Consider the following 27,974-nt stretch of genomic DNA (forward strand, 5'->3'; position numbering starts at 1 on the left):
CATTTGTTGCAATAAGATGTGAATTCTTGTCTATTCTGATGCTGTAATGAGTCACATGACTTTACAGATGTGATCTACTGGAGCTCTATCAATGCTGGAGTATCTCTGAATATGTAATGAAGTGGTTTAAGATCAGAAGATCCAACAACCCTAAGGAGGAATAATGATGTAGACACTAAAAAAAGATTTACAGTAAACTGATTAAAAGCTAAATGCAGGTCAGATGTTACTGATCTCATTTCTGTTCAAATGCAAAATGGACCAAAAATTTTCAGACTTATTGGAGTAAAGAAACTGAACGAATCACAGCTCAAATGCTGAATAGATGAAACTGAAGCTCTTCTGGTTCAGAATCCGGAGCAGATTTTAATTTACACTCCTAGCAGGACAAGGAGGACTGATTATCCATCTGGCTGCTTTAAACTCTTCAACCAATATCACATGTTAGAATAATAATATAAACCTGTGAAACGGCATGTTGATGGTGTTGAATGTGGAATGTGTTGAATGAGTTGGAAACACTACAGTTTGGCTTTCAGATTCCTGGTGCTCTTGAAAACTGTGGTCTCAGGTTTCCATCGAAATCTGGTGGTCTGCATTGTGTATGCAATCTGATCTCTGTGCTAAATTTTGTCATGACACTTCCTGTTCTGGGCCCAGCTGTATTTCTTATTTATTCCACAGGAAGTAGAAAATAGGAAGTACCGCCCACAGCATGGGGCAGAAAGTTATAATTATTAGCAGTATAAACTTTTTATTCTTGCAGAAGCAGTTCATTCTAAGTAAAAACATTATGATGTCAAGTTTATATTTAATGTTAGACATTAAGATTAAATGATATATTTAGTGACTCGTTTTTACCATCTATTAAATCCACACCTTCCATGTGTTTGTCCTGCACTTTTAGGATCAGTGATATTTCAGCAATTGACCTGTAAATTAGTCTCAGTAATTACGTTCTTTACATTTCTGAAGAATTTCTAACTTGATGATGAATAAATGCAGTGTGGGATTTATAGTTGTGTATCTCCAAATATTTACTGTGAAGTTTGTATGCACACTGATCAGCCATAACATCACTACAGTCTGGACTCCACAAGATCTCTGGTAAAATGCCCTGATCTCTGGGATCAAGACTTTAACAGTAGCTACAAGCTGCTGCTTCCATTGTTCAGATCTTATCTTGCATGCCTTACAGACACTGTTCACGTTGAGATTTTGGCAATTTAGAGGCAACAAACTAAACTTTGAAGTGTAGATGTGCAGGGGGTTTTATCCCGTTAAAAGAGAACACTGCCATCCTGGAACTCTGAAATCATGAGGGGTGTAATTTGGATTTTAACAGTGTTTATGAAGGTGATAAACTAACATTCACATGAACACCAGATGTTTGGAGCCAGTTGTGGAGATGTCAGAATCTGGCTCTCGTGGCTTGTTTGCATGTCTCTGAGGATAAAGTTTCTTACACAGAACACCTCCTTATTTGCGGTGTTTCTGCATGATGACATGCTGCTTGAGTGCTGGTACAAATGCAGTCATTAATAATCAAATGATTCACTTCCAGCAACAAGATTATGATCCCTGCCTACACACAAGTCCAGCAGCGGTCATGAGAGTGGACTAAAGGGTTAAGATCAAGTGTGAAAACATGTTGAACACATTTGTAGAAGTGTTAGTGGCTGCAGCAGCTCTCTCACTTCAGTGTTTAACCAGCAGCTCACACTGACTTCTTTCATGCAGACTTCATTAGTGTCAAATCAGAATCATTTCAACACAATCAATGTTAGAATTTAAATGTATTAGTGTAATGAGTGTGTTGTAGTGACCAGCGCATTCACACCACAACATTCTTCATTCTTTATTCAACAATGCTAACGTTCATGAACCCATACACACACGCAACACACACACATGCAAATAAAAACACACACAAGCTCTCAGACATATGAATGCCCACACACACACACACACACACACACACACACACATTTGCACACACATGCAATATGCACATACATAGGCACACACACACTCAAACACACACACTCACACATATACTTGGACACGTGCATGCACACTTATAGCCACACATACACATAACCACACACACACACACACACACACACATAAACACATGCGCAGACATTTTCTCACATTTTGTCTTTATATATAAAGATGAGTTATGAATGACTGATCTTCAGCTGCAGAAACAAAAAAAACCACCTCCAGGGTCAATCCAGATTATCTCATGTACATGTCCAGCTGTGTGCAACACATTCTCTCATTAGGAGCTCAGATGTTCGCGTTTTACATCAAGATATATTTGAACTTTTAACTGTTAATGCCTTAAAAATACATTTAACAAAATTTGCATTAAACATTTTTTTATTTCATATATAAATACATGAAATCAGTCCTGAACAATCCAGAAAAGTACAATATATTTCCAATTTTATGAAGATTTTCATGACAAATGAGATTCCTACAAACATTTATCTGAGATAACGTCTGATCCTTTTCTCCTCCCCCTGTTTGAGAGACACCTGCTAAACTCAGGGGTTCATTCTGACTCTATTCATACAGTCTGCATAGAAATGACCTGCTGACCAGTAAAGACTTTTGTTCTACATGTTTGGATATTATTATTGATTTAACATTCATATTGATGACCAGCCATTCCAATCCCAACAACATGCACACACCCACACACACATATATATATATATATATATATATATATATATATATATATATATATATATATATATATATATATATATACACACACAAATGTCATCAGTGGTTTTGCTCCACAAGTGGGTTGTGAGATGGAGGAGAAGTAGAAATTTTGAAGTGGCAGAAGGTGTAGGAAAGAACAATTGGTGATTGGGGCAGACTTTAATGGGCATGTAGGTGAAGGGAACAGAGGTGATGAGGAGGTGATGGTAGGTATGGTGTTTAGGAGAGGAATGTGGAAGGGCAGATGGTGGTAGATTTTGCTTAAAGGATGGAAATGGCAGTGGTGAACACTTATTTTGAGAAGGAGGATCATAGGGTGACGTATAAGAGTGGGGGAAGGTGCACACAGGTGGACTATGTTCTATGTAGGAGATGCAACCTGAAGGAGATTGGAGACTGTAAGGTGTTGGCGGGGGACAGTGTAGCTAGACAGCATCGGATGGTGGTCTGTAGGATGGTTTTGGAGGTGAAGAAGAAGAGGAGGAGAGTGAGGACTAAAGTAGAATAAGTTGGTGGAAACTGAAGGAGGAAGAGTGTAGTGTGAGGTTCAGGGAAGAGGTCAGACTGGATCTCGGTGGTGGTGAAAAGGTGCTGGATGATTGTGGAACTTCTGCAGGAGTGATGAGGGAGACAGCTAGAAAGGTACTTGGTGTGACATCTGGAAATAGAAAAGAAGATAAAGAGATGTGGTGGTGGAATGAGGAAGTGCAGGAGAGCATAAGGAGAAAGTGGTTGGAGAAACAGAATTGGGATCAACAGAGTGATGAGAAAAGTAGGAAGGAGAACAAGGAGATGCAGCAGCAGGTGAAGAGGGATGTGGTGAAAACCAAGGAAAAGCCATATGAGGAGCTGGAGGAGAAGTTGTACACTAAGGAAGGAGAAAAGGATTTGCAGCGATTGGCCAGACAGAGGAACTGAGCTGGGAAGGATGTGCTGCAAGAGAGAGAGAGAGAGAGAGAGAGAAGGTTGGATGATGCGGAGATGATGATGATGCAGGAAGTGGATAGGATTAGTAAGGAGGAAGCAGCAATTAAGAGGATGACATATGAAAAGTTAGTAGGACTAGATGACATACCAGTAGAAGCATGGAGATGTTTAGGAGAGATGGCGGGCCAAGGAAGAGCACTACAGACGCGTTATTTGCTTTGAGGATGTTGATGGAGTAGTCAAGTCAAGCTTTTATTGTCTTTCCACCTATATATAGCTGATCAGAAACAACGTTCCTCCAGGTAAGTGTCCCCGCCACATTAAATGCATCGTGTGCAACCTGGTGCAAACTGTGCAAGACAGACAGTGCAAAGGCAACACAAGACAGTGTAGGATAAATACACGAACACAGAGTAGCGCCGCCAGTGAATGTGCTGTATGTTACACACTGTGGTGTGTAAAAGACTGAGTACAGGAGTGAACATTGTAATTAAACAAAATGTAAACAGAATGATTTGTGAAAAAAAGCAATAGCAGCAGTAAAAAAAAAAAAAAAAACACCATGTAACCAGTTTGTGTGAGTACGATTGTGTGTTGAGTCCGGGTTGTGCAGATCAGTCACACAGCTGAGTTTTTGTTCAGTTCTGTTTTGAGAAGTCTGGCTTCATGGCTTGAGGGAAGAAACTGTTGCACAGTCTGGATGTAAGGCCCGAATGCTTCGGAACCGCTTTCTTGATGGCAGGAGGATGAAGAGTGTGAACGGTGAGTGTGTGAGGGGTGTGTGACAGGTGTGTGTGGTCATCTACAATGCTGTTGGCTTTGTCGATGCAGCGTGTGGTGTAAATGTCCATGGTAGAGGGGAGAGAGAATCCAGTGATCTTCTCAGCTGTCCTCACTATACTCTGTAGGATCGGTGCAGTTTGCAAACCAGGCAGTGATGCAGCTGCTCAAGATGCTCTCAATGGTCCCTCTGTAGAACGTGGTCATGATGGGGAGGAGATGAGCTTTCCTCAGCCTTCTCAGGATGTAGAGATGCTGCTGGGCTTTTTTGGTGATGGAGCTGGTGTTGAGTGACCAGGTGAGGTTCTCTGCCAGATGAACACCAAAGGATTTGGTGCTCTTGGCGATCTCTACGGAGGATCCAACTATGATCAGTGGAGAATGGTCACTCTGTGCTCTCCTAAGGTCAATAACTATCTCTTTGTTTTGTCAACTTTCAGAGACAGGTTGTTTGCTCCACACCAAGCTGTTAAATGGTGCACCTCCTCTCTGTATGCTGACTCATCGCTCTTGCTGATGAGACCCACAATGGTCATGTCATCGGCAAACTTGATGATGTAGCAGAGTGAACAGCAGTTGACTGAGCACACAGCCCTTTGGTGCTCCAGTGCTCTAGGATCCAGTTACAGAGGGAGGTGCAAAGGCCCAGTAGGCTCAATCAGGTGCTGAGGGATGATTGTGTTGAATGTTGAGCTGATGTCTATGAACAGCATTCATACATATGAGTCCTTGTTGTCCAGGTGGGTGAGGGCCAAATGGGGGTTTGTGAAGATAGCATCATCCGTGGAGCGGTTTGTACAATACATGAACTGCATGTGGTCCAGTGAGGGTGGAAGCGGTGTCTTCATGTGCCTCATGACAAGCCACTTGAACCACTTCATCACGATGTGTGTGACCACCACGGGCTGATAGTCATTGAGGCAGGAGACAGTATACTTCTTTGGCACAGGAACGATGGTTGTTGTCTTGAGGCATGTAGGAACAACGGCGCTGCTCAGGGAGATGTTGAAGATGTCTGTGAAGACATTTGCTAGCTGTTCTGCACATTCACTGAGCACTCTGCCAGGAATATTGTCTGGTCCAGACTTCCTGGGGTTAACTTTGCATAGAGTTTTCCTTACTTCATCTTACTTCATCTTTCCTTACTTTCGATCTGGTCTTGAACGCTTGGTAAGTCGTCTGTATGCTGGGATCAGCATAACAGACGTGGTCTGAGTAACCGAGGTGGGGGGGCTTCACCGGTATGTGCCCATGTTTGTGTAAACAACATCCAGTGTGTTTTCTCCTCGGGTTGCAAAGTCCAAATTCTGGTGAAATTTAGGGAGCACAGTCCTAAAATTTGCGTGTTTGAAATCTCCAGCGACAATAAGCAATCCGTCAGGGTGTGTGTTTTGGGTGCGCTTCCTTAGCATTAGCACTAGGTTGAATGTAATGTAGTCAAATTTATTGTCCAGGGAGCAGACATTTGCCAGCAGGAGAGATGGTAGAGCAGGCCAGCTAGGGTTAGCTTTTCTCCTAGCACTAGCCCCCGCTCGCTTTCCGTGCTTCCGCTTTCTCATGCAGCACTCTCGATTGCCCTTCTTCTGTCTGTCACAGGTGGCGCCGAGGTCTGGAGGCCTGGTTCTCATAGCATGCCGAGGTCACGCAGCTTCTGCTACAGATCATCATTTATTGTTTCTGAGTTCCTGGAGTGTTCTGCTGTGGTACACAGGGACACCTGTTGCTGCGATGTCCATATGTTGCATAACGTGGGCTACAACGTGAAAGTAGCACTACTGCCACACTGCTATTTTGTACCAAGAAGTATAGAGAAATATACAGAAGGTCAAAAGAATTTGCTTTGTGTTTGTGGATTCAGAGAAAGAAAACAGAGTGCCGAGGGAGGAGATGTGGTATTGTATGAGGAAGTCTGGTGTGTCAGAGATGTATGTGAGGGTGGTGCAGGACATGTATGAGGACAGTGTGACTGCAGTGAAGTGTGCAGTAGAAACGACAGACTGGTTCAAGGTGGAGGTTGGACTGCATCAAGGATCGGTTCTGAGCCCTTTCCTGTCTGCAGTGGTGATGGACAGGTTGACGGACGAGATCAGACACGAGTCTCTTATGACTATGATGCTTGCGGATGATATTGTGATTTCTGGTGATAGTATTGAGCAGGTGAAGAAGAGCCTGGAGAGGTGGAGGTACACGCTGAGTGAGAGGGCAGTGGAGTCGCGCAGTTGCAGGGAGAAGAGGTGGAGAATGTGAAGGAGTTCAGTTACCTAGGGTCACCAGTGCAAAGAAATGGAAACCTAAGATGTTGTATGGTTTAGAGACAGTGGCATTGAGTAAAATACAGGCGGTGGAGCTGGAGGTAGCAGAGCTGAAGATGTTAAGGTTTTCATTGGGAGTGATGACGATGGACAGTTTTAGAAATGAGTTTATTAGAGGGACAGCGCATGTAGGACATTTTGGAGACAATGTGAGGGAGGTGAGATTGAGATGGTTTGGACATGTTCAGAGGAGGGACATTGGGTATATCAGGAGGAGAATGCTGAGGATAGAGCCACCAGGAAGGAGGAAGACCAAGGAGGAGGTTTATGGATGTGGTGAGGGAAGACATAAAGGTTGTTGGTTTAAAAGAGGCAAATGTAGAGGACAAAGTGGAGACGGATGATGCACTATGGCGACCCCTAATGGGAGAAGCCGAAAAAAGAAGAAGAAGAAGGATGGTGTTTTCTGAGTTGTGGTCTCTCCCTGCCCTGTGTTACTCTGGTTGTCTGTGTATGGAACTGTTTACTTTGCTCATCTGCCTATTATCATATCAGGGAGTCATTTTCTCAACAAACCCCAGCAGCCTACAAACATCTCAGATTAAACCTCAAGCAAAAATGTACACGCATAATAAGGTATGGAAACAACCCTTGGATCAGATTGAATTCCTCTGTTTAAAAGAAAACCAGTGATTATGAACCCCAACTCCAAACAAGCCTAAAGGAGTAATGAGTCACAGAAGTGGACTTCAGCGTTGAAAGTGTGAAAATGTAACACTTGTAGAAGTGCTACTGGCAGCAGCAATGCGATTTCACACCATGCAGTTATGACGGTTTAACAGTAATAGCATCGTGCTTACAGAGTGTTTTAGCAGCAGCTCACTCTTCAACAGTCCAGATGTATTAAGGTTTAAATATCAAGCACACAAGAGCTGAAGTTCATATCATGATACAGTGTTTGATATTTCTGATCTCTAGACTAGTCTAGTTTATCCTGCTTTCTGGCTGCATGAACTTTTATCTGTTCTTCAATTTTGATCCTGATTCTGCTCTCATTAGTTTCTGCTCTCATGTTCATGTAATGCTATGTTCATGTTTTGCTGAACTCTTGGCTTCATCAGTAAGGCCTGGAACCCTCTCTGCTCCAGTGGTGACATTTATCATGACTGACCCTGTGCTCTGACACTAATAACTATAATATGTGGAAAATGATTTCACTGTGCTGTAATGTTTGTGAGCTAAAGGGGTTTTCTTCATTTTCAGCCCTGCTGTACTTAAAGACCTGTAGTTTTTCTGAAGAAGAAATAAAAACTATTTTTTACAGATGTACAGGATAGAATTATGCTTAACTAATCTAAAATCATCACAATATTCATGACATTTAGTATCTTTAAAATGCTCCCATACAAAGTACACAAAAGTTTAAGCAAGTTGTGTACAATAAGTCATTTCCTGATCGTTTAATCTTTAAGATTAAAAATATAAATTTTACATTCTAGAATTATGTGCACTAATGTAAGAGAAACTGATGAATAAAACATCCCAAATATAAAGATTTCAGAAAAAAACAATAAATAAGGTTGTCTGTTCATAATGCAGTTGAGGGTTAACCTGTTATATTTTTCCTGATAAAAATCTGCTACATACCGATGGGTTACTTAATGTAATCCCGTGTTCTTTGATAACAGAGTGAGGTGTTTCACTATGGGAATCGCTTTGGGCATGACCAACTATGAAAGCTCCTATGACACCATGTCTGTCTTGACAGACAGGTTGACCTGAGATCAGGCTCCGCCCCACCTTTATTCCTCAGGTTGACCTCTTCTAACATCATTGCAGCAAGATTTCTTCCCATCCCTATGCAAGGAGGGAAGTGCTGGTGAAACACCTCACTTTGTTATTAAAGAAACCGAGATTACGTTAAGTAACCCATCGTTCTTTTTCTAACTTCGCTCGGTGTTTTACTATGGGAGATATAGACCACTCCCGGATTGCACACAATCCCGGTACACCCAAACACATGGGCTCCGGATGTCTGGCTCCCCGCACCGCATGCGCCAAGGATGACTCAGACACATCCAGTCTATAAAACCTCAGAAAGGTGTGTGGCGTAGCCCAACTAGCCCCCGCACAAATTTCCTGAACAGAAATTCCCGCAGCCGCCTGAGAACCACAGCATTCATACACTAGAGATATAGCCTCCACAATCCAGTGAGACAGCCGTTGCCTCGACAACGGGGTGAGGGGGTAGCCCAAGACACAAACAGCTGGTCAGTCTTCCTGAAACCCGCTGTTCCACTGGGTACAAGGAACTCAACCTCTCCTCCTTCTGAGATGAGAACGGAGGAGGGTGGAAAGCTGAAAGTTCCGTAACGGGACATCTATAAGAAGAATCCACCACTTTAGGTACAAACGCCGGGTTAGGGCGAAAGGAAACTTTCGTGAGCCCCGGGGCAAACTGTAAACAGGATGGACTGACAGACAGGGCTTGCAGCTCACTCACACGCTTATTTGTCACTAGAGCAACAAGCAGTGCCGTCTTAAGAGAGAGAGATTTTAGCCCTATGCCATCCACTGGTTTGAAAGGGGTGATGAGAAAGGGCCTCCAAAACCAAAGACAGGTCCCACTGAGGTACCAACTGCCGAGACACCGGCCTCTTACGGCAGGCACCTTTCATAAACCAACTAATTAAAGGGTGCCGACCCGCAGGTTCCTTACCAAACCCGACATGATACGCAGAAATAGCTTTGAAAAAGATGGGGCCCTGGCACTCTGGATAGTGTGTATAACCGATGGGGATAAACCCACCACTCAAGGAATGGCCACGGCTGACCCGACAGCAGCTGAACTATTTCGGCGACCCAGCGTGGAGCTATCAGAACCAGTGACAAGCCGAGTGGGGTGCCAAGTGGGGTGCACGAGTGGGGTGCATGCTAAATTCTTGGTATTTTTGCACACTATCGCCCTTGGCTGATCTCCTGGATGCGAAAGTGCCACATTTATTGTGTTTTTATATTTTTGAACTCGGGTTGCATATCGCCCTCAGCCCGCGGCTTGGATGCGATGCACATAGGGTGAGGGTCCCTGCCCGAGATGGTTGCTCTACATGATGATGGACACGGGCGGGATGCAACCTCCCTGATCCTCGACTCATTCCCTTTGGTGGGGTGGTTGACCGTCGACATGGCTGAGTACAGAGAGTACACTGAGTACAGACTCGTCACAACACGTTAGTCTGTCGATGTTCGCAGTGTAGTTAGCCCTCCGAAGGGTTCGACTTGACGCGCTAAGGCTGTAATTAGCTTGATGCTACTAAGTCCCTACCGTGTAATTTAATACCCAGCAGGTCGGATTAGGAATAGCTCGCCTCGACGTAGACGCTATACCGTGACGTCGCTCAACACGATCCTGTTGACTGGTCTTGCGTTCGGTGGCGGAATCCAATGATGGCCTGCACAATGAACAATTAAGCAAAAGCCAGCCGAGAACTGGATGTGCTGAGAGAGCTTAATGTAATCCCTCACGGGAAGAAAGCGCATGATGTTAAAAGGGGTCGACCTGAGGAATAAAGGTGGGGTGGAGCCTGATCTCAGGCCGACCTGTCTGTCAAAACAGACGTGGTGTCATAGGAGCTTCCGTAGTTGGTCATGCCCAAAGTGATTCCCATAGTGAAACACAGAACGAAGTTAGAAAAAGAAACAATTTAGACATCTTTAAAAAGTCAATTTGATCTTTACTGTCAAAGTTAATATTGCTCAAAAAAGTTATAGATGATGAATTGCCATGGATATACATTTCCTGCATTGAACATTATTTTTATTTCATATATAAATACATGGAATCAGTCCTGGAGCAATCCAGAAAAGTACTGAGCTAAAAGCCACATGTCTCATAAGTTTATATTTCAAGTTTCATGAAGATTTTCATGACAAAAGATTTTCTGAGACATTTACATTTACATTTGCAACATTTAGCAGATGCCCTTATCCAGAGCGACGTACAAATGTGTTTTGAGTCTCTAGCAATGAATAAATCTACACTGGTACACCAGATTACAAACTTAATATAAATATAACTCTTGAATTCTACAAAGCAAACCTGGAAAGTGATAATTTAAGTGTTTCAGGAAGAGGTAGGTCTTCAATCGTCGCTTGAAGATAGTCAGGGAAGATAATTCCACCACCTCGGTGCCAGAACAGAGAAGAGGCTTGAAGTATACTTAACTCTCATTCTGAGAGAAGGTGGTACCAGACAGCGTGGTGCAGTGCTAGATGTGATGAGGTCTCTGAGGTAAGATGGCACTGATCCATTTTTGGCCTTGTAGGCAAGCATCAGTGTTTTGAATCTAATACCAGTAGATGCCAGTGAAGGGAGCGCAGCAGTGGGGTGGTGTGGGAGAACTTGGACTGATTGAACACAAGACATGCAGCTGCATTTTGGATCATTTGCAGTGAATGAATAGCGTTCAGGGGAAGACCTGCCAGCAGAGAGCTGCAATAGTCAAGTCTTGGGCAGCCTGTGTGGACAGAAATGGTCGAATCCTTCAGATGTTGTAGAGGAAAAATCGACAGGAACGAGCCAAATTAGCAACATGTGGGAAGAAGGACAGTTCATTGTCCATTGTTACCTCAAGGTTACAAGCAGTGGCTCAAGGGGAGAGCAGAGAGTCATGAAGTTATTCAGAGATCTTGACCTGGAGATGAATCACCTGGGATGACCAGCAGTTCGGTTTTGCTGGGATTCAGTTTTAGTTGATGAGCACTCATCCATGAAGATATGTCTGTCAAACATGCAGAGATCCGAGCGGAAGCTGTGGTATATGGTATGAGCGACCTTCCAGGTAGGAAGCAAACCATTCCAATGCTGTTCCATGGATACCGAGGCTCTTGAGGGTAGACAAGAGAGTCTTGTGGTTGACTGTGTCAAATGCTGCTGAAAGGTCCAGGAAGATAAGTACAGATGACAGCTTGGCTGATCAAGCAGAATGCAGATTCTCAGAAACAGCCAAAAGGGCCGTCTCTGTGGAATGTGCTGCTTTGAACCCAGACTGGTTTGGATCATGGAAGTTGTTCAGAAGAGAGTAGATTCACAATAGAGCTAAAGCACACTATTTCTGGTCCTTGTCTCCTCACAGACAGTCTGCATAGAAATAAAATGCTGATCATTAAAGGCTTTTGTTCTACATGTTTGGATATTGATATTGATTTAACATTCATATTGATGACCAGGTAGCAGACAAGCTCTCGTTTTACAGTCATGACCATTCATATTGATGTGCGGCCATTCCAATCCCAACCACACACACACACACACACACACACACACACACACACACTTACTTTTCAAGTATTTATTTTATAAGAACAAACTGGCAATAAAACCTATAATATGCTATAAAACTGTAAATGGAGATTTATTGTAACTTACAGATGTAAAATAGCATCTCCAAGTCTCTGTTAAAAATATTTTCCACATTGCTGCTTCCTGCTAATCTCTGATCAAACATCTTATTTGACTCTCCATTCCAATTCAATTTCTATTGATTTTCAAGTCTGAACTCATTTCTTTGGATCTATTTGATTTGAACTTGTGCATAAACGTCTTCATGTCTCTGGTCTCTGGATGTTCTGGAGGATGAAGGTTTCTTAGCAAAACTCACAGCTGCATAGTTCAAGACATCTTCATCATCAGCCTGATAAAGAACAAGAGGTGTTTATACACCAGAGTGGATTAAAGACTAAAAAGAATGAGTCCATTGATATTTAGTAAATGGTTTAGTAAAATTCTCTGTACATTGTGGATTGTAGGTCAGATGTGGATTTCTTTATCAGAATAGAATCACAGTGAATAGAAGACTGGATTACCTGATTGCTGCTGATTTCAGGCTTTCGTGATGAAGCACCTGAACAATAAAACACAAAAAGTTTACACATAGGAAAGCATTCGTGTTTTTGGAGAAATTTGTAAAAATAACTCTATAAATAATAATAATAATAATAATAATAATAATAATAATATTAATATTAATAAAAGTAAACAAACCTTTTCTATGACTTGTAAATAAAACTCCAACCAGAACCACAATTACAATAACAGATATTATACTGAAGGTCGTTAAGCCATAAAATATCCAGTTTTCTTTTCTGAAATTATGAAAATGTAAAACTTTTATAAATATTAGATGATTTATTAACAGGAAAATGTCACTAGAAAACTGTAATAGACTGATATAGAAAAGAGAAGGAAAATGATGTCAACATTTACGTTTCATTTCTGCTTCCTGAATGCCTGGTGTATCGCAGCCCATGGTTTTATTTTCTGACTTCGAACCTGTGATCTTGATTTCTGGTCCAGGTGAAGGACAGAGTTTCATCTCTTTATCTTTACAAATCAATTGGAAATGAACCAAATGAGCAGAAATCTAAATAAATATTAGTTAATTTTGTTAACATGGAAAGGGTTGTCACTAAACAAATTCTGTTATATAAAGTGAAAAGAAGATTATTTAATCAGAATTTTACTTTGATCATGTGTTTTTATCCCATCGTTTGAACCCTGGTGTGTAACAGAACCTGTGGTCTTGATTTCTGGTCCAGGTGAAGGACAGAGTTTCATCTCTTTATCTTTACAAATCAAATGGAAAAGCAGTGAATAAACAGAAATGATAGTAAATATGAATAAAGTGAAATCCTCAACATTTACTGCATATGTACACATAATACTGGTTAAAGTGTTGATCTGGAATTAGCAGCTTATCAGAGTCAAACTGTTTACCTTCAAATTGCAGACGTGCTCCAGATGTGAACTTTATTGTAGTTCCTCCATTTCTCCACAGAAATATTCTCCTCCATCATCTTCTCTCAGGTTCTTAATGTTGAGATCAAACTGATGCTCATTTACAGTAAAACTGAAGCGATTATCATTAAATCCATCAGTAAATGTGTAGTTATTTGTCCCGTAATATTTTGCAAAAAACTTTTCCAAAACTCTGTCTGTACCAGACTTTACTTTTGTCTCTGATCAGACTGAGATCACACGCTATAGTTACATCTTCTCCACTCTTTACTGTTCTCACGTGAAGCTCCTTGATGTCAGATGTTTTTACTGTAAAAAGTGTGTGATATTTAATGGTTAATGATGTCAGTAAATGAGGTAAATATGTAATATTACTATTTGAAATGAAAGATTTGAAAATGTTCTCACCAGCTGTGCAGAGACAAAGCAGAGAGTAAAGCGCCACAAAGAGTGAGATCATCGTTCCTGTTCAGACACAGTGATAGTGAGGAAATCAACTTGTGTGTGCAGCTCTCACTCACACCTGATTGGATGATTTGAAGCTGTGGACTGATCTGATTGGTCCATTTGCTATAAGAAAATGTGAAGCTCACAGTGAATTCTTGTCTCTTCTGATGCTGTAATGAGTCACATGACTGTACAGATGTGATCTACTGGAGCTCTATCAGTGCTGGAGTCTCTCTAATAGAAGTGTAATGAAGTGGTTTTAGGTCAGAAGATCCAACAACCCAAAGAGGAATAATGATTTAGAGACTAAAAAGGTTTACAGTAAACTGATCACATGCACAAATGCAGCTTAAATCTTGTGTCTGTTTAAAACTAAAGCATTTTTAAACTTATTGTTAAAAAGAAACTGAACACATCACAGCTCATTTATTTTCCTGATATGCTGGAGGATCCAAAAGAAATGTTCATCCACACTCCTAGGAGCATGAAGAGGACTGATAAACCACCAGGTTGCTTTAAAGTCTTCAACCAGTATCAAGAGTTAGTTGTTAGATGTTTATATTTTTCAGCAAGTTTACATCAATATCTACACTAGAGTTCCCCATCCTTCCTCTACTAGCATAAATAACAACACTTCCAAGTTAATGAACATACCTGTGGCCATCAGATCTCTTCAGAGTCCTGGTCCTCTTGGAAGCTGTGTTCTGCAGATTGTGTTTGGAAGCTGATCTCTGTGCTAAAATTGATCATGACACTTCCTGTTCTGGGTGCAGATGGTATTTCTTATTTATTCCACAGGAAGTAGAAAATAGGAAGTAACCACCACAGCATGGGCCAGAAAGATTTAATCATTAGTGATTTTAACTTTTTATTCTTCAAAAGCCGTTCAAAAACATTGAGATGTAATGTAGCAACATTCAGAGTAAATATTTAATGTTAGACATTAAGAGTAAATGATATATTTAGTGACTCGTTCTTACCAACTTTTAAATCCACACCTTCCACCTGTTAAATATCTTTCTACCTACAACAATCACTTTCATCATCAGTGATATTTCATGATATTTACAGCAAATTTACTGTAAATTAGTGTCAGTAATTAAGTTCCTTACATTTCTAGTTGAGTCAAGTCAAGTCAGGTTTATTTGTATTGCGCTTTTCACAACAGACATTGTCTCAAAGCAGCTTTACACAAATCAACAGTTAAGGTGAATGGTGTGAATTTGTCCCTGATGAGCAGCCGTGGCGACTGTGGCAAGGAAAAACTCCCTTAGTTATTCTCTCTCTATCCTATGTTATGAGGAAGAAATTTTGAGAGGAACCAGACTCAAAAGGGGAACCCATCCTCATCTGGGTGACATCAAGAGTTTGATCATAAATCTTTCAACAATACAGAACACTGGAGAGTGAGAACTAACATGATTACTGGAGTATAAGATTATAAGTGATGTTCTTTCTGCAGTCTTATACAGTCTATATGGTTAGTAGCTCCGAGTTTTATGAGCTCAGCATTTGTGATCACCACAGATCCAGCATCAGCTTCTCCATGCCAGAGCCTTTAAACACTCCAGGAGGTCCAATGTCAAAACTCCACACATGTAGCGGGATCCAAATGGCACTGGTACGTCTCTAGATGGTTCGGGATGTTTGCGAGTTCGGCATTTACTTTTTTAAAGTCCATAATCATCAAGATGGTGGGAGGTGACTGGAGCTGGCCAAACCTCAGGGTGTCTCGGGATGGGGAGAGAAAGAGAAGCAGTGGAGAGGAATTAGCGTAGCTGCTGTTCATGATATTAACAGCACAAGTTGATAATGTGCATGTGATCAGATGTTCTGGAGCACAAGGTTATGATATGTGATGTGTGTTATGTGTAGGCTTTGCTAAAAAGATATGTTTTTAATCTGCACTTAAACTGGGAGAGTGTGTCTGAGCCCCAAACACTGTCAGGAAGACTATTCCAGAGTTTAGGAGCTAAATGTGAAAATGCTCTACCACCTTTAGTGGACTTTGCTATTTTAGGAACTACTAGAATAGAATGGAACTACTAAGTCCAGAGTTTTGAGATCTCAGGGAGCGTGATGGATTGTAGCGTGTTAAAAGACTGGATAGATACATGGAGATAAACCATTTAGTGCTTTATAAGTAAGAAGCAGTAGTTTGTAGTCTATTCGAAACTTAACAGGAAGCCAATGTAGGGACGATAAGATCGGGGTTATGTGATCATATTGTCTTGACCTTGTAAGAACTCTGGCTGCTGCATTCTGCATTGAGTCTCAGAATTTCTAACATAAGCAGGAATGAATGCAGTGTGTGATTTATACTTCTGTATCTGTAAATATTTACTAATGGCCTTGTGTACAAAGAAACACCCTACAAGACCTGCTGTTTGGGAGATGCTTCTAAATTATACTCACACCAAAACATCCTCGTTTGCAGCTATTCCTCTATGATGACATGCTGCCTGAGTGCAGGTACAAATTTAATCAATAATAATACAATAAAAGGATTAAATCCAGCAACTGTGTCTGAGAAAGACAAGATTATGATCCCTGCCCCCACACAAGTCCAGCAGCGGTCATGAGAGTGGACTAAAGGGTTAAGATCAAGTGTGAAAACATGTTGAACACATTTGTAGAAGTGTTAGTGGCTGCAGCAGCTCTCTCACTTCAGTGTTTAACCAGCAGCTCACACTGACACATGCATGCCCCCCCCACACACACACACACACACACACACACACAGTGAAATACTGCAAACAAACGCAATATGCACATACCTAGGCACACATGCACACACACACACACACACACTTGGACACACAATACACACATTTAAAGACACACACACACATAAGAACACACAGAAACACAGAACAGACATTTTCTCACACTTTTGTCTCTGTACTGAGTCTTTTATAAAAAAAATTTTGATCTAAAACCCATGTGACTGTTTCTTTAAAAGTTCATGCCCCGCCCACTCTCTCCACCTCAAACAATCAACAGGAGATAAATATGACTGATCTACAGCTGAACAAACCACAACACACTTCCACTGAACATGGAGTTTTCTTTAAAAACAGAAATATTTCTAAGCAGGTTTGAATGAGTTTGGAGTAAAAGTCCAGATTATCTCATGTACAAGTCCAGCTCAGAGTGCAGCACCTTCTCTCACCAAGAGATCAGATGTTCACGCATATTTCACATCAAGATATTTTTCACACCACTTTCTGGAGGCTGAATCTTGACTGCTGCTTCTTCCGTAACACCTTAGAAGGCAGTTTTAGGTATTTTAATCACCTCAATTTGGTATCATTGCTGATGCTTCTTCTCCAGGGTGTTTATGTGACTGGACCATGACAGGATTTTCATAATGTGAACACCAATATACTGGTCCACTCTCTCCACTGGAGTCCTTTTGATCCCAACATTCTACATGATATTTTTCAGGAACTTTATCATTGATGAGTTTCATACATTTGTGTTTTAGTGTGAAATTGTAAGCTGCACATTTGGACTGTTGAAGTGATGGAAAATAAGACAGTGTGAGCTGCTGCTAAAACACTCAGTCTCTCTCTGTGACCTGAAACCACAATGTTATTTCTATTCCTGTGAAACTGCTGCTTAATGTGAGAGAGTGCTGAGGCAGTCAGTAAAACTTCTTCACATGCATTAAGACTTTTTTTTTATTTTTATTGTAATTATATTTCTTAAGCATCAGCACTTAAGCAGCGTGTCTTCATGGAGTTTTACGTAGTCATGATTTCCTTCCCATATAAGATTTAGATCCATGTAGGCCAGTATGAGACATGCATTTATTGTTTTAGTCGCAGAGAAGTGTAAAACTGGGAAATAGAAAGTGACTTATGTTGTGTGTACATTACCATGTGTTACCCTGCATTGCTCTGTAAAGGCATATGGGCGAATAAATGCAGTTCTGCTTGGTGAACCCAAGACCTGTCTCCTCTGTCTTCCACCCTGATCCTCAGCTTCCTGTGATGGGAACAATACAACCTCGGCATCTTATCAGAACATCACACAATAGTTCACTTACTGCATAATTGTGTCCACGATCCTAAGTATCCTGTAGCAGCAACAACCATTAAAATACAATAATGTTCTTGTCTTTGTGCCCTAATAATACTTTGACCTTCTAGAACCCTTCAAAGTCAGTGGTCTTCCTCATCATTTCCAAATAACTGTGCTGTTCTTATTATCTTCCTCAAAGTGCTGTTATTGGAATCGCCTTCTTGGAATTATGATTGAATATTGTTACCTGAACAAATGTGCCATTGAGTACAAAAAAATTCCCAACAAACCCCAGCAGTCTACAAACACCTCAGATTAAACAACCAGCAATAATGTACACACATAATAAGGAATAGAAACAATACTTGGATCAGATCGAATTCCTCTGTTTGAAAGAAAACCATTACAACCTCACATTATTCAGAGCAGCTTGGATATTTGTAGGTGGTCTCAAACAGGTGACATTACGAGGGAGTGTGAGGGGTAATGCGTACTGCATCACTCCTACTTGTATTCCTGTGGTGGTCAAGGAGCTCCTTGGGAATGACAGCTACAGTATGACCAGCACTTGGAATAGCAGCTCACACTGCTAAACTCAGGTGATCATTCATACTCTATTCTTCTTCTTCTTCTTCTTCTTCTTCTTCTTCTTCTTTCGGCTGCTCCCATTAGGGGTCACCACAGCAGATCATCCGTCTCCATACCACCCTGTCCTCAACATCTGCCTCTTTTACACCAACTACCTGCATGTCTTCCCTCACCACATCCATGAACCTCCTCCTTGGCCTTCCTCTTTTCCTCCTACCTGGTGGCTCCATCCTCAGCATTCTTCTACCAATATAATTCATGTCCCTTATCTGCACATGTCCAAACCATCTCAAAATCTCCCCTCCCTCACCTTGTCACCAAAACATCCTACATGCGCTGTCCCTCTAATAAACTCATTTCTAATCTTATCCATCCTTGTCACTCCCAACGAAAACCTTAACATCTTCAGCTCTGCTACCTCCAGCTCCACTTCCTGTCTTTTACTCAATGCCACTGTCTCTAATCCATACAACATCGCAGGTCTCACCACAGTCCTATAAACTTTCCCTTTCATTCTTGCAGATACCCTACTATCACAAATCACTCCTGTCACTCTTCTCCACCACTCCACCCTGCCTGCACTCTTTTCTTTACTTCTCTAACACACTCTCCATTACTTTGCACTGTTGACCCCAGGTACCTGAACTCCTCCACCTTCTCCACCTCTTCTCCCTGCAACCGCATCACCCACTGCCCTCCCTCTCATTCACACACATGTACTCTGTCTTACTCCTACTGACTTTCATTCCCCTTCTCTCCAGCGCATATCTCCACCTCTCCAGGCTCTTCTCAACCTGCTCTACTCTCACCACAAATCACAATATCATCTGCAAACATCATAGTCCAGGAGACTCCTGTCTGACCTCGTCCGTCAACCTGTCCATCACCACTGCAAACAGGAAAGGGCTCAGGGCCGATCCTTGATGCAGTCCAACCTTCACCCTGAACCAGTCCGTCGTGCCTACTGCACACTTCACTGCTGTCACACTGTCCTCATACATGTCCTGCACCACCCTTACATACTTCTCTGACACACCTGACTTCCTCATACAATACCACAACTCCTCTCTTGGCACTCTGTCGTATGCTTTCTCTAAATCCACAAATACACAATGCAATTCCTTCTGTCCTTCTCTATACTTCTCCATCAACATCCTCAAAGCAAATAAGGCATCTGTGGTGCTCTTCCTCGGCATGAAACCATACTGTTGCTCACAGATGGTCACCTCTTCTCTCAGCCTGGCTTCCACTACTCTTTCCCATAACTTCATGGTGTGACTGATCAACTTAATTCCCCTGTAGTTACTGCAGGTCTGCACATCTCCTTATGCTTAAAGATCGGTACCAGCACACTCCTTCTCCATTCCTCAGGCATCCTCTCCCCTTCCAGAATCCTGTTAAACAATCTGGTTAAAAACTCCACTGCCATCTCTCCTAAACATCTCCACGCTTCTACCGGTATGTCATCTGGTCCAACCGACTTTCCATTCTTCATCCTCTTAATCGCTGCTCTCACTTCCTCCTTACTAATCCTATCTACATCCTGCTTCACCAACTCCACATCATCCAACCTTCTCTCTGTGATTTTCCTCATTCATCAGCTGCTCAAAATACTCCCTCCACCTTCTCAACACACTCTCCTCACTAGTCAACACATTTCCTCTCCATCCTTTATTGCTCTAACTTGCAGTACATCCTTCCCAGCTCGGTCCCTTTGTCTGGCAAATCGCTACAAATACTTATCTCCTTCCTTAGTGTCCAACCTCTTATACAGCTCCTCATATGCCTTTTCCTTGGCTTTCGCCACATCCCTTTTACCTGCTGCCGCATCTCCTTGTACTCCTGCCTACTTTTCTCATCACTCTGTCGATCCCACTTCTGTTTTGCCAACCTCTTTCCCTAATGCTCTCCTGCACTTCCTCATTCCACCACCACGTCTCCTTGTCTTGCTTTCTATTTCCAGATGTCACACCAAGTACTTTTCTAGCTGCCTCCCTCATCACTCCTGCAGTAGTTGCCCAATCATCCGGCACCTCTTCACCACCACCAAGCCCCTGTCTGACCTCTTCCCTGAACCTCACACTACACTCTTCCTCCTTCAGTTTCCACCATCTTATTCTTCTTTCAATCCTTACTTTCCTCCTCTTCTTCTTCGCCTCCAAAACCATCCTACAGACCACCATCCGATGCTGTCTAGCTACACTGTCCCCTGCCAACACCTTACAGTCTCCAATCTCCTTCAGGTTGCATCTCCTGCATAGCACATAGTCCACCTGTGTGCACCTTCCTCCACTCTTATCGTCACCCTATGATCCTCCTTCTTCTTAAAATACGTATTCACCACTGCCATTTCCATCCTTTTAGCAAAATCTACCACCATCTGCCCTTCCACATTCCTCTCCTTAAAACCATACCTACCATCACCTCCTCATCACCTCTGTTCCCTTCACCTACATGCCCATTAAAGTCTGCCCCAATCACCAATCGTTCTTTCCTACACCTTCTACCACTTCATCTAATTCACTCCAGAATCTTTCCTTCTCCTCCATCTCACAGCCAACTTGTGGAGCATAGGCACTGATGACATTTATCATCATCCCTTCAACTTCCACCTTCACAATCAACACCCTATCAGAAACTCTCTTCACCTCCACTACACTCTTGCTGTACTCTTCCTTCAGAATCACCCCTACACCATTTCTCTTTCCATCCACACCATGATAAAACAGTTTAAATCCACCTCCAATGTTCCTGGCCTTTCCACTTGGTCTCCTGAACACACAGCATATCTACCTTTCTCCTCTCCATCATATCAGCTATCTCTCTCCCTTTACCCGTCATAGTACAAACATTTGAAGTACCAACCCGAACCTCTACTTTCTACTCTCAACCCGAACCTCTACTTTCCGATCTTTTCCTTATCACTGCTTTTTGCAAATCTCCGATAAAACTACTTTTTTTTACTCATCTTTTTTTTGTAATCAAAGTCTAGTTAGCACAAGCTAGAAACAGCTGTTTGTGCAGAACCGAAAGCTGATACACTTCCTGGTTGACTGCATGGACTCTGTTTGACCACTAAGAGTTTCTAAAGAGTAATAAAACTTAGACTCACCCACGTGGGGAATAAAATTCTCCCATATATCGTTAGAATCCTGCACTTATTGGCTACATTTTCCATCAATCATTTTGTTTCCATAATGCTTCTGGTTGGAGTAAAAAGGTTTGAAATGATAGGTGGTGCAGAACTGAACGTCACAGCACCTGCCTATAGAGTGAATACTGAAGCCCGAGATTCCGCCTCTTTTACAGTTCGTTTTTGTTTTTTTAAATGCGTGGACTCATTTGCTTTGTAACACTATATTCTACCAGCCTTATTTGTTTTTTTACCACCAAGATGGCGTTTTTATGCAACATTTATTCTGAAACACATACAAAACAACATCAACCGAAGTAGTGTTATGTAAACAAAAGAATAGCCATCCAAATTACAACACTATTTTTTGGTTGGAGCAAAAATGCTTTACAGCATGTTGTTCAGTGGGTTCAGAACAGCACTAGTTAACAAGTGACTGTCCAGACCCAAAGCCAGGGAGCAGACATACAGGCTAACCTGACCATCACTCAGGATCAACCAAATTGAGACTGTGTCTGTCCCCCGAGCGAAACCAAAATGTAGGAATACTCAATAAGGTTACTAAAACAGACTAACATTAAATTAAATGAGACTGAATGCACAGCCAGCACTCTGATCTAAAGATAGGATTATTGAATATTAGATATCTCTATTATTAGATATATTAGATATATTAGATATATGTTAAATGCGCTTACTATAAACAAAATTATTACTGACCAGAAGTTTAAAATAATGTGTTTGACAAAAACGTGGATTAAACAGAATGAATATGTAGCATTAAATGAAGTGAGTCCTCCTGGGTATAGTTACATACACCAACCCCGTCTAAATAACAGAGGAGGTGGAGTCGCAGCTATTTATAATAATAATTTAAGCGTCACACAAAAGACTAAACACAAATGTAAAACATTTTACACCTTTACACTGATATAAAATATATAGTGTCTAAAAGCAGGCCAATCAGTCAATTCCACTAATTATTATTTATAGACCCCCAGGGGTCCTACTCTGATTTTCTCATAGAATTTGCAGATTTCATCACAAATTTTGCTACTTCTTTATACAAAGCATTAATTGTTGTTGACTTTAATATTCATTTTGATAATCAGAAAGACTCCTTAATAGCAGCAGTTGTGTCCATTCTAGATTCAGTTGGAATTAATTAGAACATTATAGGACCCACTCATAGTGGTGGACACACTCTTAATTTGTTGTTAACGTTTGGATTAAAAATAAACAGTCTGAAGCTATTTCAGACCATTATCTCATCTCTTTTAAAATCTGCCTCAGTCATTGCATTTTCTACCTCACCATGTTACCATGTTAAGCTTACTTTCACTTCATCTACAGCAGCGTGTTTTATTAATAATCTTCCAGAAATTACGATATTAAATAGATCTCCGTCAGACCCCGCAGAGCTCGACTGGGCCACTGAATACCTAGAAGCAATGTTCCGTTACACTCTAGATGATGTAGCTCCCCTTAAGACCAAAATGATCAGGGAGAAAAAATTAGCACAGTGGTATAATGATCATACGCGCACCTCAAAACAGACCACTCGAAAACTAGAACGTAAATGGCGTCAAACAAAATTAACAGTATTTCAAATAGCATGGAAGGAGAGCCTCCTAAATTATAGAAAATCTCTTAGTGCTGCCAGATCAGCATATTTCTCCACCCTCATAGAAAATAACAAGCATAATCCTAGATTTTTATTCAGCACGGTAGCAAAATTAACAGGAAATAAAAGCACTGCATTCAAATGCACACCAAAATACAGCTCGCTCGGGTTTAATACAGAGAGTGAGAGAGAGAGATACACACAAGCACACACACTGCAGTCCTTTGGAAGTATAGAGAGTGCGAGGTGCGCTTGGGGAGAAGCGTAGCTGATCCGAGATGCGCTGGGAGGAAAAGCGCATCTAGTGCAGGATAGCGGATATTGGAGTCCGGAAGGAACGGAATGCATAGAGTCCTGCATGAAACCATGAACACATACAATAACGAACAAGGGAGTGAGTGTGAGTGAAGAGCTTATGTAGAAGCCGGGTGGAGTGATGATGAGCCCCAGGTGTGCGTAATTAAGCCTGGAGCTCTAGGGAGAGCGGAGGCATGAGAGCCACCAAGGGGGCGTGGCAGGTGGATCCCGGACAATAGTAGTAGTAATGATTTCAAATTTTTTCATCATAAAGTTTTTGATTAAAATAAATCCAAACTATTTTATAAAAAACCCTGTAGACAGCATTGTAATTATAGCAGACAATCAATTACAAAGCTTTACCGCTATTAATGAGAATGATTTAATTTCATTTATTTCCTCATCAAAATCATCAACCTGCATTCTCAATCACTTGCCTACAAGTTTCTTTAAACAGATAAATCCAGGTAATTGAACCTGTTTTAAAAATAATAAACTCTTCCATTAGCACTGGTTATGTACCTAAATCCTTCAAACTGCAGTTATCAACCCCCTAATTAAGAAACCTGACCTTCACCCTGTCAGCTGTCCAACTACAGTCCAATATCAAATCTCCCCTTTATATCCAAGATTCTAGAAAAGGTTGTAGCACAGCAGTTCTGCTCACATCTACTGAGGAATAACATTTTTGAAATGTATCAGTCAGGATTTCGGCCTCATCATAGCACAGAGACGGCGCTAGTTAAGGTGGTAAATGACCTGTTATTGGCCTCTGATCAGGGTTTTGTCTTGTCGGAACTCAGAGCCCGTCTCTGAGGCGACACATCGAGGGTGGATTTTCTGCTCGGGGAATTCCCAATAATGCCCAGCGAATTCTAGAAAAAACACAAATATAATAGACACAAACTGCCAATGAAGGATCCTCAGTCTCGGATGAGTAAAAGCAAAACTTCTTTATTCCATGCAAATTCCAATGAGCTCAATAGAAGATGGGTACTTCACATCAAAATGAACAGCACATCAAAAATGATAGAGCACGCCATAGTGAAGAAGTACACTGACTGTTGTTTCACGCTCATATTTATACCCTGTAGCCCCCGCATCTTTTCTTATTTTTTTCATTTCTTGACCTTGAGTAATTCCCCTTATTTTCCATTTTTGCCTTCTTTTTTCTAATTCCCCTTATCTTTGGCCTTGGCATTTATTCCTCCAAACAACATCATATTTGGAGTTCCTGTCTTTTCCGTTTCCCCTTATTTTCGGCCCATAATTTTATATAAAAAAAATATGAGTGAGTATAAAGCCCTTATTTTTCTCTGAATTCAACCATACGTTCTTCAAGTGTGTCTCTCAAGTGTGAACAACCTTTTTTGCGGCCTATTTCGTCTTCCAGCATTTGCAATGGGTAAGTGTTATGCTTTATTCTTTTATAATGCTGTTTGCTATTCTACTTTCATTTAATTGAGTTATGTCATTGTCTTGAATTGCTTGTATACTGTGCTTGATTAAATAATGCTTTTACTTAGCATTACATTTAATCGTGCATTCTGAACTGATTGTTACATAGTGTATATGATTTTTCTTGAGTGTTATCCTTTGCCTGTGCTCAGCCGTCACTATGATGTTCCCTATTTTAACATCTTATCATCTGGTCTCTTTTTGCTCAGCTCCACCACGTCGATCAGCTCCACCACCCCTGCCTCCTAGAGCAACGGCCTTGGGTGTTCTTCGCAGACAGTTCCGCCAATTTCAGCTCTCCTTACTTGCTGCTGAGTTTACTCATTTTCTTGAACAGCTCTCCCGCCCAAGTGTCCCAGCTAATGCCTTCGTGCCTCCTCGCATTGTGCGGGGCATTACAACGCGTGATGGGAGTTCACAGACTTCCCCTGATCTCAACCGCCATCACGAATGTTCCTGTTTTCCTGACACAACACCACAGTTCTCTCCCTATCCTTCACACTGGTCCCCCACTGATTATTCCCCTACATCTCCCGTTCCGCCAAACCAGCGTGCTCCTGTGTCTTTACCCATCCCTGGACCAAGCTTCTCCTTTATGTCTCCTGCCCATGCTTTTGTGTCTTCACCCGGGCCTAGGTCCAGCTACTCCTTCATGTCCCCTGCTGCTACAGAACCCCACACGCCCTGCTATTTCAATAAAGATGCTTAATCTCCCTCAAGTTTGTTTCCTGTCCTTCTCTGCCTATTTCATACGCTCATAACATTCAGTCAGATTCTATCCCACTCACACATGTAAATACCCTATTATTATTATTAATGCTTGATATAAATAAAGGTTTGATTAACATGTAGTTCAAATAGGTTTTGTCAGACTACTTCTACTGTATTTAATAAGTTCTATATTTCATTAGGTTCATTTAGTTTGATTAATATTAGTTTGATTATAACACACGCTAGATATGGTTGATTAAAATATTTTTCTCGACAGTCTCCTTACTTGTTTTGCTCGACCTTAGTGCAGCTTTTGACACCATTGATCATAATCTCCTGCGTGCTGCCCACTGCTATTTTCTTTATATATGCTGCCTCTGGGTGAAATTATACATAAACATGGTATTTGCTTCCATTGCTATGCTGATGATACACAGCTGTATATTTCAGCAAAGCCAGATGAGAGAGATCATCTTAACAATGCAGAAAAACTAGTTGATGCTTTTGTAACATCTAGATTACTGTCTGGGTGTTGGAGTAAGTGCAGAAATAAGCTTCAGTTAGTTCAGAATGCAGCAGCAAGAGTCCTCACTAAATCTAGGAAATATGAGCACATCAGCCCTGTTTTGATCATCTACACTGCTCCCAATTACATCTCACACTGATTATAAAATACTACTACTGATGTATAAAGCACTTAACGCTCTCACGCTGCAGTATCTGAGTGAACTTCTGTACCAGTATAATCGTCCACGCCTACTTAGATCAAAAGGTGCAGGCTATTTGTTGGTACCTCAAATAATGAAGACTCCAGCAGGGGGCAGATGTTTCTCTTATAAACCCCACAGTTATGGAACAACCTTCCAATCAGTGTTCGGGACTCAGACACAGTCTCAGTGTTCAAGTCGAGGCTGAACACATTTATTTAGTGGAGTCTTTGATCAGTAGATTTTTTTCTTAGGTAAAGGCACAGATCTGGAGGGAACATGGATATAGAGTGTTTGGTGAACTGGTATATTTGTATGCTGTCGTCCCCTCACATTCACACGTTCACTCAGGTTTGTTGATGGTGGTGTGGTGGGTCGTCTCTTATCCCAGAGATCCCTCATGTCTGTGTTACCTTCTGGTTCTACCTTTTAGTTATGCTGCCATAGCAAATCTTGCCGGAGTCCAAACTGCACAGTGACATTAACTTTTATACACCAATAAGGACACTTAATAATCCATATCCACCCTCTCTCTCTCTCTCTCTCTCGGTCAAGTTAAACATGCTCCTGAGGTTCCAGTGACCACTGTTCCTGCCCCTCTTCCCTCCGTGGATCTTCCCACTTCGTCCAGGTCTGCCTCTGGATAGTGTTCTCTTCGACTGGAGGCCACTCTGTGCAGCTCGGGACGGTTTCTGATTAACGCCTTGGGTGGTTCCATGAAATTCCGGAGTAAGAACGGGAGCTTTAAGCATGGATTTGGACTGTAGTTAATGTCAACAGTCTGCTACACTGACTCAGGATACAGTTTGCTTCTGATCATCATCACTGTACACGCAACATTGTATATCTGCTTCAAATGGACATTCGGTGCAACCCAGATGAGGATGGGTTCCCACCGGCTTGCTCATCAGGGACAAACTTTCACTTCAAAGAACATATAAAACATTTTTCACCACATTATCTGTGTAAAGCTGCTTTTAGACAATGTTCATTGTTAAAAGTGCTATACAAATAAACATAAATTGAATTTAATTGAATAATTTAGAATAATCTGGACTTATATCGTGATCCCTGACATCACGTTTATTTATGGAACATCTGATTAAAAGCTAAAATAGTAGAACTGATAATGATTTATTTTTTTCCTGGCAGTGACTCTTCAGTAATTTCCTGGTCTTTAGTGTTTACTTCACTGGTCTCTACTTTCTGTTACATTTCCTTGAGCAGCAAATGCTGTTAAATAAATAAAACATATCTGGTGGAGCCAGAACAAGAAGTATAATAATAATAGTTGTTATAAATGTTGTACATGTGATAACAAAGGTACATGGAAAAAGGATGATGTTTACAGATAATGTGTAATAATGAGGAACTAATTTAAAATCATTACAGAACTCATGAGATTTAACATCTTTATAAAACTTAAATACAAAACAAATCAAAAACTTTAAACATCATTCACAATAATCCATTTCCTGATTTAATCTCC

General features: G+C 41.3%; 1 pseudogene; it reads right to left on the bottom strand.

Moving 5' to 3' along the window:
* Positions 1-12,023: 12,023 nt before the first annotated feature.
* On the bottom strand, positions 12,024-15,158 carry LOC124376715 (annotated as a pseudogene).
* Between the last annotated feature and the right edge of the window lie 12,816 nt (positions 15,159-27,974).

This window comes from Silurus meridionalis, chromosome 23 (assembly GCF_014805685.1).
Source record: "Silurus meridionalis isolate SWU-2019-XX chromosome 23, ASM1480568v1, whole genome shotgun sequence".
NCBI lineage: Eukaryota > Metazoa > Chordata > Actinopteri > Siluriformes > Siluridae > Silurus > Silurus meridionalis.